General features: G+C 32.6%; 1 protein-coding gene across 7 annotated transcripts in view; it reads left to right on the forward strand.

Annotated features, from left to right (window-relative positions):
- The window catches only part of FBXW7 (F-box and WD repeat domain containing 7), a 231,921-nt gene that overhangs the window by 169,744 nt on the left and 48,458 nt on the right, over positions 1 to 13,719 (forward strand). The gene's annotated exons all lie outside the window — the stretch shown is intronic.

The following is a 13,719-nucleotide window of genomic DNA, read 5'->3' on the forward strand; positions in this document are numbered from 1 at the left end:
TTTTAAATTGCCTTTCCTTAAATTCAAACTTAATAGGGACACTACTTTTTGCTGTTATATAAAATAAAAATAGCATGCTATTGTGTGGCAGTCACGATACAGTTTATATATAGACAATCCTGAACTAACAAACATTTTGTAGAACTTGTGCTGTATGATCTTTTGGATGTTTCTCAGGATTAGGTACTCCTCTCCCCAGTCAACAAGTTTTCACCCTGTTAACATGAGCAATTTTTTGTATTTCCTGAGTTAATTGAAATTGCCAGTTTCAGATTATTTATTAGAGTGATATATTTTTAGCTCTAATGTACATTTATGAGCCTGAAACAAACCAACCAACCACTGCTTGGGATTAAATGAGTATATTTGGGTATATCATCAGCACTGTTAGGGTTCTTTTTATGCATTTCTTAAAGTTTTATTTCGTTTTTAATTGACACATAATTGTATTTTCCTTTTAACTAAAGGGGAAACATTCTATTAAATAGAATTCTTAACACTGGACAAGTGCTTTTCCTCCTTAATAAGGAGAATCTTCTGTTTGCTGGAACTTAACCTTCATAAAAACTCATTTTCTAATTATTTAAGTTCTTTTTGAGTAGTTTCCACTTCTGTTCCAAACAAGTGGCAGCCATGTTGGAAAACTTTTGCATGAGGTTAAAATATAATACAATTTAAATATGGAAACAGGATACAAATATCACCCTCTTGTTTCTTTTCTGTTTTACTGTTTATAGAAAGTATTTCTTTTATTTTGTCTGCTTTCACCTTGTCATTTTAATAGCTTCTTCTGAATGAGGTTACTGCTCTGATTTGAGCATTTTACAGGGGCTTCTAATAGCTTTAAAGTCACTAATAAACTAATTTATTACCTTATACCTCTATAAAAGAAAATGCTGATGCAAATAAACTTAAAAATTGAGAAAAAGAAGTTATAGGGCTTTTTAAAATTAAAGGATTAAGATGTTAATGATCAAGTTAATTTTGTTCTTTTTATTGAATATTTTTAATAAACTTAAGTACATTTGGGAGATTACCTCATTATGTTACAGTATATATTTCCTGTCTTTATCTTCTAACATAGACATTAAGTTTAAAAGGCATAGGAGAAGATTCTGTAAGAAAAATTGATAGAGAACTGTAAGGCTTCCCTGAGGGCTTTCTAGGGTCACTATTTAATTCCACTTTTCTAGGTTACTGTGTTATGTTAAATTATAATTATAGCCTGCAGTTATAGCAGAATAAAAAATATGAAAAATGAAATTCGTACTAAAAATTTTTAGAAGATATTTTAAAGATGAAATGAACTCATTCAATTTTTACCTGGCTGCCAATAATTTACTATTGCGTAACTCATCGACTACTAGAAATATTAGAGGGATTGTGGTTATATAATTAATAATATTTTGTACCTTACATATTGAATGGCTTTTACATTGGGTGTTTTTACTTTCTTTCAAGCAGACTGCTATATACCTTGACAACAAAGCACACAAAGCAAACATTCTTCTGTATTTTGCAGACCACTTTTTTCTTCCAAGTCGTGAGCTGAATGTATAGTTACTGCTTATGAGACTATGTGCAGTCTTGATCTATTAAAATTTGAAAGCATGGTGTTCTCCTAGTCATCGTAGATACTGAATCAAGTTAATGTTTGCACAGTTAATATTTTGCACAAAATAAAAAAAATAAGAGTTTGAAAATAGTGGAAAAAATTTTAAGATAGCAGTCATAACTATAACTTCAATTTATAGCTCTTCAAATATTTTCAGGAAATTAATTTGCCTTATTAAGTATAATATTAGTACTGGTAGTTAATGTATTATATAAATTAGTCTAGTTGCTCATCTGAGATACTACATAAGCATTGGGTTTAATTCTAACAACAGTAAATAAATAGCAACCTAGCTATTAATTTGTTACTTTTAAGTAAAAATGTTTTTAGGCCAGGTATGGTGGCTTACACCTGTAATCCCAACACTTTGGGAGGCCAAGGTCGGAGGATTTCTTGAACCTAGGAGTTCGAGGTTTTACAGTGAGCTATGATGGCACCACTGGACCCCAGCTTGGGTGACAGAGTGAGGCCCTGCCTCTGGAAAAAAACCTAAAATTAAGAGAGAGAGAGAGAGAGAGAATGTTTTTAGTCTTTAAAAGTCCTCATAATTTGTTCGTGTTTTCTCAGACTTTCCTGGTCATAAATACCAGCTAGAATACTTTATAAAAATAAGTTCTGCAGGTATCTCTGAGTATCAGGAAAATTGGGGAATGCAATTTTTAACTAATAAAACCTTGGTTGTCTTTTAGGGAAAGAGAAATTTTATAGGAAAAAGTTATTTAATCTGTAAAATAGGTAAAGATATTTAAAATAACTAGTTATTTTATAGGTTATAGAAAAATAACTGTTTTTTTCTTTGAAATTGGAATGCCTAATTATGGTAATATTATATTTCTTAAATCCTAAGATGCATTATTTTTTCACATTATAAGCGTATGTGAAATAAGAATACATCTTTATGGCACTAAACAGCTTACCTACATCATTTTTTTTTCTTTCTAGTAATAAGAGAAATTATGTTAATATGCATTTTAACAACTAATAATTGCATGGTATTTTTGTTTTGTTTTTTTGAGACAGCATCTCACTCTGTCTCCCAGGCTGGAGTGTAGGGGTGCCATCTTGGCTCACTGCAGCCTTTACCTCTTGGGCTCAGGAGAGCCTCCCGCCTTAGCCTCCCAAGTACATGCCACTACACCTGGCTGTTTTTGTATTTTTGTAGAGATGGGGTTTCACCATGTTGCCCAGGCTAGTCCTGGACTCAACGTTTTATCTTCTTGCCTCAGCCTCCCAAAGTCCCGGGACTACAGGCGTGAGCCACTATGCCTGGCTTAATAATTGTAAGTTGAAAGAAAATGGACTTTTAATGCTTAAATCTCATTTCTTGACTCATTTTGTTTTTGTTTGGAGCACTTTTAAGCATTTAGAATATTCTCTTAAAATTATTCTTCAGTGTTAACTATTTTAGTAGCAATTTTCAAATGACAACCAATTGTTGGTTTATTTGGGACTTAAATATATCTGGTTTAACTGTGTGGGTTGATAGACAAATACAGTATTTAGAGTGCATTATATATTCTTGAGTTTGTGTAGCATAGGCATCAGCAACACAGGAGACAATGGAGTACAGCTTTGGTGGGAAGGGTGGGGCGCAGATATGGACAAGGTTTTATGCACCCGAGACCCAGGAACTCAGGAAATAGTGAAATATACAACTGCCATTTCCAGTAGTTGCAAACAATTTCATAGTGATTATATTCCATATCAAATTCTATTCCAAATACCATACTTACAATTATTTTTCTTTAAAATAAAAATAGGAATAAAGTAGAATATTTGTGTGTCATTTGAAAAAGTATTACTGTCACATCTTATGTATGGTCATCTTAAATCAGGAGTCCACATGCTTTTTCTGCAGTGGGCCAGTAAATATTTTAGGCTTTATGGACCATGTAGTTGGCCTCTGTTACACTCAACTGTCTCTGCCTTTGTAGCGTGAAAGCAGCCAGAGACAGTACTTAAACAAATAGGCATGAGTGTGTTTTAATAAAATATTATACAAAAACAGTGAAAAACAGGTTTTTACTCTTAAAACAGTACTATAGTAAGTTTTCTTTTGCATATAGTTTTTTGTTTATGTATAAGTTTCAGTTGATGATGAGTTTTTAGAATGGGGTTACTAGAGCTCTAAGCCATTACTTTCCTTTAAAGACTCATTTTCTCTAATTCTTTTGTGTTTGTGGGAAGAAGGATTTTATTTTTGTGTATCTAATCACTGTAATTTTTTTTTTTTTTTTTTTGAGACGGGGTCTTGCTCTGTCGCCCAGAGTGGAGTGCGGTGGTGCATCTCAGCTCACTGCAACCTCCACCTCCCAGATTCAAGCATTTCTTGCTGCAGCCTCCCAGGTAGCTGAGACTACAGGTGCCCACCACCATGCCCAGCTAATTGTTTTTGTTTGTTTAGTTTTTAGTAGAGACGGGTTTATACCATGTTGGCCAGGCTGGTCTTGAACTTCTGACCTTAGGTGATCCACTTGCCTCAGTCTCCCAAAGTGCTAGGATTACAAGCAGCACTAGGCGTGGCCTAATCACTAGAATTTTAACATAGTGCTTTTTATTATCTTCTAAATGTATGGTATAATAATGCTATTGATGGTTGCTATCATTTCAGAAGAGTCAACTTTGTATTCTAGGCACTGCTCAGTTACTTTTTATGTTTTAATTCGTTTAATCCTTAAATGGTTTAAATGTTAATGAAACATTAAGTTTTATCTCCATTCAGTAGATGGGAAAACTGAGTCTCAGGCAAGTTAATAACTCTCCCAGTTTTCCCGATAATTAATAACACTGGTATTTAATCTCAGGACTCTCTAATGCTGCAGATACTAGCTGTTCTTTTTTTCTTTCTTTCCTTTTTTTTTGAAACGCAGTCTCGCTCTGTCGCCTAAGCTGGAGTGCCGTGGCGCGATCTCAGCTCACTGCAACCTCTGCCTCCTGGGTTCAGTCAATTCTCCTGCCTCAGCCTCCCGAATAGCTAGGAAAACAGGCGCACACCTTCACACCTGGCTAATTTTTTGTATTTTAGTAGAGACAGGATTTCACCATGTTGCCCAGGCTGGTCTCAAACTCCTGAACTCAGACAGTCCGCCCACCTCAGCCTCCCAAAGTGCTAGGATTACAGGTGTGAGCCACCACGCCCAGCCTAGCTGTTCTTTTACTATGCTTTGTGACATACACATTTTTTTCTTGTGAACTTAACACTTTCAGCTACTATTATATTAGTATTTTGTAGGGTTAGCCTGGCGGCTTATTGCTGTTGACATGGTTTCTATGAGAAAATACAAAGTTTCAAAAAGTTGACTTACAAATAATTTTTGTAGTACAGTCCCTTGATAAATTGAAACTTTTTTGTGTAATCTCTTTTATGATTTTTAAAATTTTACTTACAAAGTTATCCCACAGATTATGTAATAATTTTAGTCATGAAAAAACTGGAAATATTCATACATACACGTTTGTCCTGTGTCTTTTTGTAAACTGAGGGATAATACTTCAGGGTCCAAGGTCAGGCAACTGAGAACAGGGTGTCTGATGGGTAACTATCCTCAAATGGCAATGCAGTACCATTCTCATCAGTTAATTAGTTAGTACTTTTGACAATTATGACAAAAACAAAAACCAGTACCTCTCACAGCACCTCTCAGGAACACTGTGTTAGGTTCAGATTTATCTTCATTGTTCAGTTTTTCATGATAATAGGCAAGCCTATATTCAGAATTTTAATTTTCTCTTTTGGACATAACGTAATTTGTTGATTTTGTATGTATAAACTTCAGTTAGTTCAGGGAGTATATACTTTTAATCTATTCTGTTCCTGTAGTAGACTGTTGAATTCGTTAGAACTTTTCAGCAAGGTCTGCCAAGATTATTAAAGAGTCATATTGTTTTTTTTTTTCCCAAGAAAATAAAATCTCTAATTATTTATTCTACAATAAAATTTTCATTCATATGAAGATTTTGTACATACCCAAAACACTGGCCATCATAAGCTCTGTTGGAAAAGCAAATTTGGAAATTATTGCTCTCTCAAGTTTAGTAATTTAATATCCTCCAAAGTCTGAGTTCAGTGGCTATATAATGAATTTTTATTTCCCTCCAATATTTAATATCTTTTACTTCTCTTTATAAAACTATTAGACATGCTCAATATATAATGTAGAAAAGAGACTTATCTTTACAGTTTCCTAAATTATTAATAATTTCACTGGCCAGAAATAATCACAATAAGGATTTTAAGCATATCATTTTTTAAACAAAACTGTCACTTTAATTCATTTTTAATATACGGTTAGTGTTACCCCATAGCTGTAGATATTCAAAAGTGTATAATCTACCATAGAAATATATCATAATTTTTCACTCTTGTTGATTGAGATTATGACCTACTTTGAACATTGTTATACATAAATCTTTAACCACATCATTGTACACGGATTTCTAGAAATAGTTTTATTGGGTCAAGAAATATGAACTTCTTTAGATTCTTGATAAATATTATTAAATTATTTTCAGAAAGATTGTATCAGTTCAAAAACAGTATGGGGTTTCTAATGTTAAGAGACAAATTATATTTTAAAGCACATTTATTTTTATGGCAAAACTTTGTATTGTGGACTTGACTTAGCTGATACGGTAGCATTGTATTTCCACGTTTATTATTCTAGGTTTTCTGTGAACTGAATTTTCATTTTGAGAAAATAATGATATGTGTTTTTACTTAAAGCCTCATAAGTAAAATATATCAGTAGATTAAAAAAATTATGGGAGATAATATTTGCTATATTATTTTCAATTGTAGTTTTTTTCTGTTCTTCTCATGCTTTTAAAACTATGATTTATGTTTTTATCTAAACAGGTGACCCACATGTATGATTTGATAACTTATTGATTCAACATATTTTTTATATGGAGAGTCATGGTTGTCTAAGTTTTTGTCAAATTAGATTATGCTTTTACATTTCTGAATTTTAGTGTGGGATCTTTAGAGTATAAGTGACAACCTCTCCCAAAGTAAATAGCTATTAATAATCTCTACTGTAAGAGTTCATGCTAGCAAGAGCAGCTGCCAGAAATACTTGCCTATTTCCTATAGCACTGTTGCTTAGCATTGCATTTCTGTCATAGCTTTGTCATTTAGCCCCAATCCTGGTTTGCCTTTTCTTAAAAAAATTCTAGTCTAGCTTTGATTAATTCTCATTTTAAGTAGTTGTAGCAAGTCTCCTTTTCTAAAATGTCTTGATGAGTAAAAGATTTCGTGAAACTCAACATCACTTTCATGGAACTCTTAGCCACGTAAAAACATATTCATATCTCCTTAACATACAGAAATATAAAACCTTTTAAAAGCCATAATCATCCTTTCCTCACCTGTAACTAATCTGTTTGGTATCCACTGGTTACATTTGTGCCTCTGTTTTTCTGCACCCTTTCCATGACCTCTTGGTTCAACTTACCTGTCTCTTGAAACCTCCCTTCTGGCACTAACTTCATCCGCTCTTGTCCTCATCCATTAAATGAAACATCCTACAATTACTGCTATTGTCTTTTATCCTTAGGCATACTAAACCAGCTGCTCAATGATGTTATATGACAACCTTGAATGGATATCTCCTTGGTTAGGTTATAAACTCTTAGAATTGAGAGGTTATTTTTAATACCTTTTTATGCTTCCAGAGATACGCAGGAGAAAGTCAGTATAAATATTTGTATAGCTGATTCATTGAAGTATCTGTTAAACTTGGAAAAATCTTTTAAGAAATTTTTATGCTGTAAGAATGTGGGATGTTTTTGTTTACTAAATGTTTTTAAATGACTGCAGCTGTGATTTTGAATATTTCATTTTCTAAATTTAACGAAACTCAGGTACAGTTTGACACTTAATTTTAAAAGTAATTACTACTTACTAATTTTGAAAATGAAAAAACACAGGGTATAGTCATTTAGGTGGTCCTTTTGGGAGTCTAGAGTAGCTCCTAAATATCAGAAAATGCTAAAATAGAGAAAAAAAATGATAGTACTTTGAAGAGAAGAAAGAATAGGGTGGTGGTTTGAGCAAATTTAGGGAGGGACTATAATAGCGTACCTTTTTTTTTTTTTAAGTGAGGAAACTAAAATGTGGCTTTCTAAGCTTATCTTCCTTGCGTATATATTCCATTGGTACTTGGAAAATATAATCATTCCCAGATCCTTTGATATTCTTTATGGTTACTACTTACTTTATCAATAAAAGCATTAATTACCATTAGTTACCACATATCAGACCATTCTATTTTAGACCCTTTGGTCTTTTTCTCTTTAAGAATGTCTTCTGCATCATGCATCAGCATGATTAAGCAACATAAATTGTCAGTTTTCTTGAGATTTCATTCTCTATACTGTACAAGGCACTGGCTATAATTAAGGTGATGATTCCTGATGCCCATAATATGCACAAATGGAAAGTCACAGTGATAAAACTACAAGTTATTATACTACAAAATGATAATTGCTTAAATAGACCTATGTACAAAGTACTGTTGGAGTATAAGGGGGGCACCCAAAGCTCAATACGAGTGGTTCAGGAAGGGCTTCACAGTAACCTTGAATTAAAACATGAAGATGTTTGCTAAGTAGGTTATCAGAGGGGTGATAGAGGAAACTTGTATTATTGCTTGGGCTCACGTCTTATGTTTTTTCATATTAATTATACTGCTGCACATTACATTTTGCCATCAATTTATTAATGTTAATATCAGCTAAATAATATGTATTGAGCACCTAGAATAGAGTTGAGAACTTTTCTAGAACCTGAAGATAGAACAGTGAACTGGATAGACAAAGGCCATGCCCTCATGGAGCTTAGATTCTAGTTTGGGGAGACAGAAATAAATACTACTATTAATATTGATATTTTGATGACAATAGAACAGGGTAATAGAATAGAGTCTGATTTGATATGTAGAAGAGGCACTACGCTAGTTACTTTCTATACATAAACTCATTTAATCCTTAAAATCGCCTTGTGAAATAAGTTGTATTATGTTATACCTGTTTCACATATGAGGAATCTGAGACATAGGAAGGTTCTTGCCCTCAGTAGTCAGTAATGTAGCCAGGATTCTAACTCAAGCATGTTTATTCCAGCATCACAGCCACTGCAGTATAAGGATATGGAGTAGGATTTGTTGAATGGACCCTTAGTGTCCAGATGTTTTAAGGGTTAACTTTTGACATATAATCTTGGTATTTTAAATGTGTAATTCTCACCTTTCCCAACAATTTATGATGGTCTCATTATCTAATTACTGATAATACCACCTTCTGTATGTTTTTATCATCGGATGATGTTTTAGTATTGGGTTGTACCTGAGTTGTCAGATATGAGTACAAAGCGAATTAGCACATGGTTTATAAATCTGTAACTACATTATGGAAACATTTTCCATGAATTTGTCTTTTATGTAACAAATTTTCACTTAGGTAATGATTTGTATAATTTTTACATCAAGGGGCAAGGCTCTATGAATTTGTAAATTTAAACTAAGTTATGTTTTACAGAAACTAACTTAATGTTAAGACTTGTAATATGGAAGACAGATGAAAAATACGCTAAAAATAAACTTGGAACTAAGCTCCTGGCAAGGTAAACAAGTGTGAAATAAGTCCACAGTCCCTTGTCTGCAGAGCAGAAATCCAAACCACTCTGAAAACTAAAAAGTTAAAGATAGCAAAACCTAACCCAAACTAACATAAAACAGTCACCTTTATTATTTATCTGAATAGTTATATATTTTGCTGGAGAAATATTAATGTGTGATATGCTGAAAGTGTTCTGTGATAAACAGTATATGCACTCTGTTACCTTTCTACAATCCAAAATATTCTGAATTTAGGAACACAGCTATCTCCAAAAGCATGGAACTAACTCCAGAGACCTTTGAGATTTACAGCTGTTACCCACATGTAAAAAACTGAACACACTTTGAAATGTCAAAGTAGTCTGAGCTTAAGTCTCTGAGTACGTGCATATTAAGTACTTTAAAACATACATATATAGATGAGTACCTGAAGTTTATTAACCTAGTTTTAGGCTATTATCACTATATAATACAATGGAGCTTTTATATTTGGAGCTTTTATAGTTTGGAGCTTTTATATTTTCTTCAGTGGTTAAAATACAGCTCATGCTAGTAGACTAATTCTTTAAATGAGGGTGGAGAACCTCAACCACATTTTTTTGTTGTTGTTGTTGAGACGGAGTTTTGCGCTTGTTACCCAGGCTGGAGTGCAATGGCGCGATCTCAGCTCACCGCACCATCCGCCTCTTGGGTTCAGGCATTTCTCCTGCCTCAGCCTCCTGAGTAGCTGGGATTACAGGCACGCGCCACCATGCCCAGCTAATTTTTTTTATCTTTAACAGAGATGGGGTTTCACCATGTTGACCAGGATGGTCTTGATCTCTTGACCTCGTGATCCACCCGCCTCGGCCTCCCAAAGTGCTGGGATTACAGGCTTGAGCCACTGCGCCCGGCCCCACGTTTTTTTTTAAATCATCCCAGTATTTCCATGGGAAATTAACACCACCAAATTAATCTGCTGATATATAGCATGCATACTCTCTGTGTGTGTTGCTACCGTTACAAAGATGAATAAGATAGTGCACCTTTCCCTTGAGCCCACAGAAGCCTTCATGTCTCTGAGAAACTTGTCTCATTGTTTGTATTTCATAGTCACATATCAAAATTAGATGAACATGGCTTAATTTATTCAAAAATAAGCATCTACTAATTGCCAAGCACAGTTCTAGGTACTTGGGATGCATTAGTGAATAAAACAGGAAAAATGTCCTTTCAACATTTTAGTGGTCCTGAGAAGTCTGCCAAGGCATTAGGCAGTTTTTGTCAACATACGTTGTGTCATCAAACTCCTTTATTAAATTATGTACTTTTCATTTCTAAATCATTTGGTGATAATTTGCATTATAGTTTTTTTGTATGTATATATAACTACATACACGTACATACAGTTTACCTGATTTGATAGAATTATATTAGTGGCCTTATTGAAATGTATAATCTGCTGGTTTTCAAATACTTTTAGAGTATCTATTACAAACAAAATATTTTGATGCTCTGAAAGAATAAGTATGATTCCATTTAACTCCTTTTTATATTTTTTGCAAAACAACTTTCTTTTGGAGTTTTTAATAATTCTACCAGGCACTCCTTAGTGATTTCTTTCTGAATTATTCCTGGATCGGCAATTAGAGTTCTTGTCTTTTTTCATGCCACTATGGAAGGTTGCATAAATTAACATGTGTCTCACATGTAAATTAGTTATATAATGGTAGATAAAATTTATGGTAGATATATTTGTGTTATATTTATTTATATTTTGGGATATATAACAATAGATATCTCAGATTTTTTAATGTGATGTAAATTTTATTACACAAATAATTGTGGAAAGGCCTACCATCTGTGGTAAAGCCAATGACATTCTAAACGTTAACAGTTAAAATTCAGTTATTTCCCTTTACAAGTACCTATTGATATAGCACATCTCTTTATTTGTATATACAGTGTTTTATTCCTAAGACATGAAGGGTAAAATTATTAAAGCAGGGTTTTTTCAGTCAATATGATATTAGGTTAATAAAGTTTTCTTTTGTGACTTTGATAGTATCTTTGCGTTTTTATATTTATAAACCCATTGTAGTTTAGGAATGGGGGAAACATTAATCAGCAATAAGTCTTTCTCAAACGTTAATACTGTTTTTGCAATTTTTTTTTTCTATACTGAATATTTTTCAGAGCTATTGAACTATAAAACAGCTGGTTTTCCTTCTTAGGAGAGCCATCATTTCTCAAACCCACGTCTTACTATATTGGCATTATTTGTCTATTTGTTTTTCTTTTGGAGATTGATTAGTTGAAAACAGCCAATGATAGTAGCAACTCTAAATGTAGATAATGCTAAAAACATTGCAGTGATTCACTATACATGTAAGATTTTGATATAATTAACTTGAAACATTAATTTTATAGTGGAATTCCATGTATACGTTCTTTAGGAATTTATAACTAAATCAAGACTTGTAAGTTGAATTTTATTCCTCAAGTAAATGTAGCATTCCTCACCCCACACACAAACAGTACAGGAAAGGTTCAATATTTATTTCAAAAGCATACAACTAACTAGCCATTTGTTTGTGATTATTTTATGGTATCCTCATATAATGATGGGAAAATCTGTTTTGAGGATTTGAGAAAATTTATGGTAATGTTGAATGAAATTTTCTTAAATTTCTTCTCCTTTGCTTGAGTCTTGAATATGAATGTTGAAACTTAGGAGTTATTTAATTACATTTTTATGTGTGGGTGATTTCATTTAGTTCACTTGGGAACAATTTGAGGTTAAACAGCTTTTCAATAATCCATAGAAATCTGCATTATCACCTAAGATTTTAAAATGTCACTGTTGCTACTAATATGAACATGTAGGGGCAGTATAGTACTGTTTTTGTAAATCTTGTCTGAATTTGTGGATTTAAAAAATCTGTCTTACTATTAGAAGTCAGTTCTTCTCTGAGATAATATAATTACATCTTGCTTTATAAAAGGGTGGTTGGTACTGTTTCATTAACTTGGAACTATTCTTGCAGTTCATATTCTTACATGTATTATACAAAATCTCTTATATTATGAAAACTCTTGGCCCTGATTTATATTTGAAGGCAAAGAACATGTTTAGTTAGAAGGAAAAATGCATTTTCATCGTCTGACAATAAAAATGAAAAATAATGGATTCATACAAATCTGAAAAACCAAAATCAGTACAGTTTTGCTCTTATTTTGTATCAATCTTTCAAAATGAATATTTATGAAAATTTTTAAAGTCTTAATTTTCAATATGACAGAGGAACAAAACTTAGATTACCAGTCTTATTTTTAAGGTTCTTTAATTGGTAAATCTTTTTTTTAATATCAAAATGGTTAAGGTTATTACAAACTTTATTACAAAATATAGTAACTTTCCTCCCGACTTAATATTTAAAAGAAAACAACTCTTCCGTCTATTTACTCACTCTATTCAATACCTCCTGTGAGCCACGGACTGCTTTAGGCATTTAGAGTACAACAGTGAACAAAACAGATCCATGCCCTCACCCTCGTGGAGTTTATATCAGAAAAGCAGAGTGACTAAGAGCATGGATGACAGAGTTAGTTGGACCTGGATTTAAGTTCTTTTGCTCTACCGCTTACTAAGCCTCATTTGTAAAATGGCGATAATAATAGTACCTTTTACAGAGGGTTGTTGTAAGGGTAAAATGAAATAACCCATGGAAAGTATGGTTATGTGTAAGAGTTCCGTAACTATTTGAAGCCCTCATAAAACTTTTTTAGCTGTGTCGGTAAAAATTATAATTAGTTCTCCTGATACAGTTATACTTACAATAGAGGTTTTGAATATTTTTTCATTTTTAGTTTCTTCAAATGGTGAAAGAAAATGCACAGCACAAATTTTGAATAATTTTTCTTAAACAGTTTCCTGAGTGACTTTTAATCTTCCCTGAGTGGAAAGATACTGCACATAAAAAGTTAATGTAATTTGGTTCTACTTACATTATGTAGATTCATTCAGTATGGCTATCATATATGTAAAAATTAACCCCATTATGTCTTCTTACATGAAGAAAATGATATGTGACATCTTGGTATTTTGTTTGGAGATTCTCAGATGTTCAGAATAAATGTGTTGGTTTTAAGTGTCATTAAATTGGAATTTTTAAAATTGCTAAATAGGAATTAAAAATACATTTTATTGATTTACATATTATGTTGGCTGCTAAAATGTGTAGTATATAGTTTTCATTATAATTTTAATTTCTGACACCATTTTTCTACTAAAGCCCCCAAAATTTGGTAATTAAGAAATGGAACATACTTTTTAACAAATTTAAAAACCATCTTGTCAGAACGGTACCTGATACATCATTAATACATAAAAATTGAGACTTAAAACATTTAAGGAACTGATTCACAAATTTTAACAACAGTACTTAGAAAATTAGACCTTTCTTTAGTACCCTGTGCTTCTCTTGGGTCTTTTTGTTTCTGTGTTAC

This window comes from Callithrix jacchus, chromosome 3, assembly GCF_049354715.1.
Source record: "Callithrix jacchus isolate 240 chromosome 3, calJac240_pri, whole genome shotgun sequence".
NCBI lineage: Eukaryota > Metazoa > Chordata > Mammalia > Primates > Cebidae > Callithrix > Callithrix jacchus.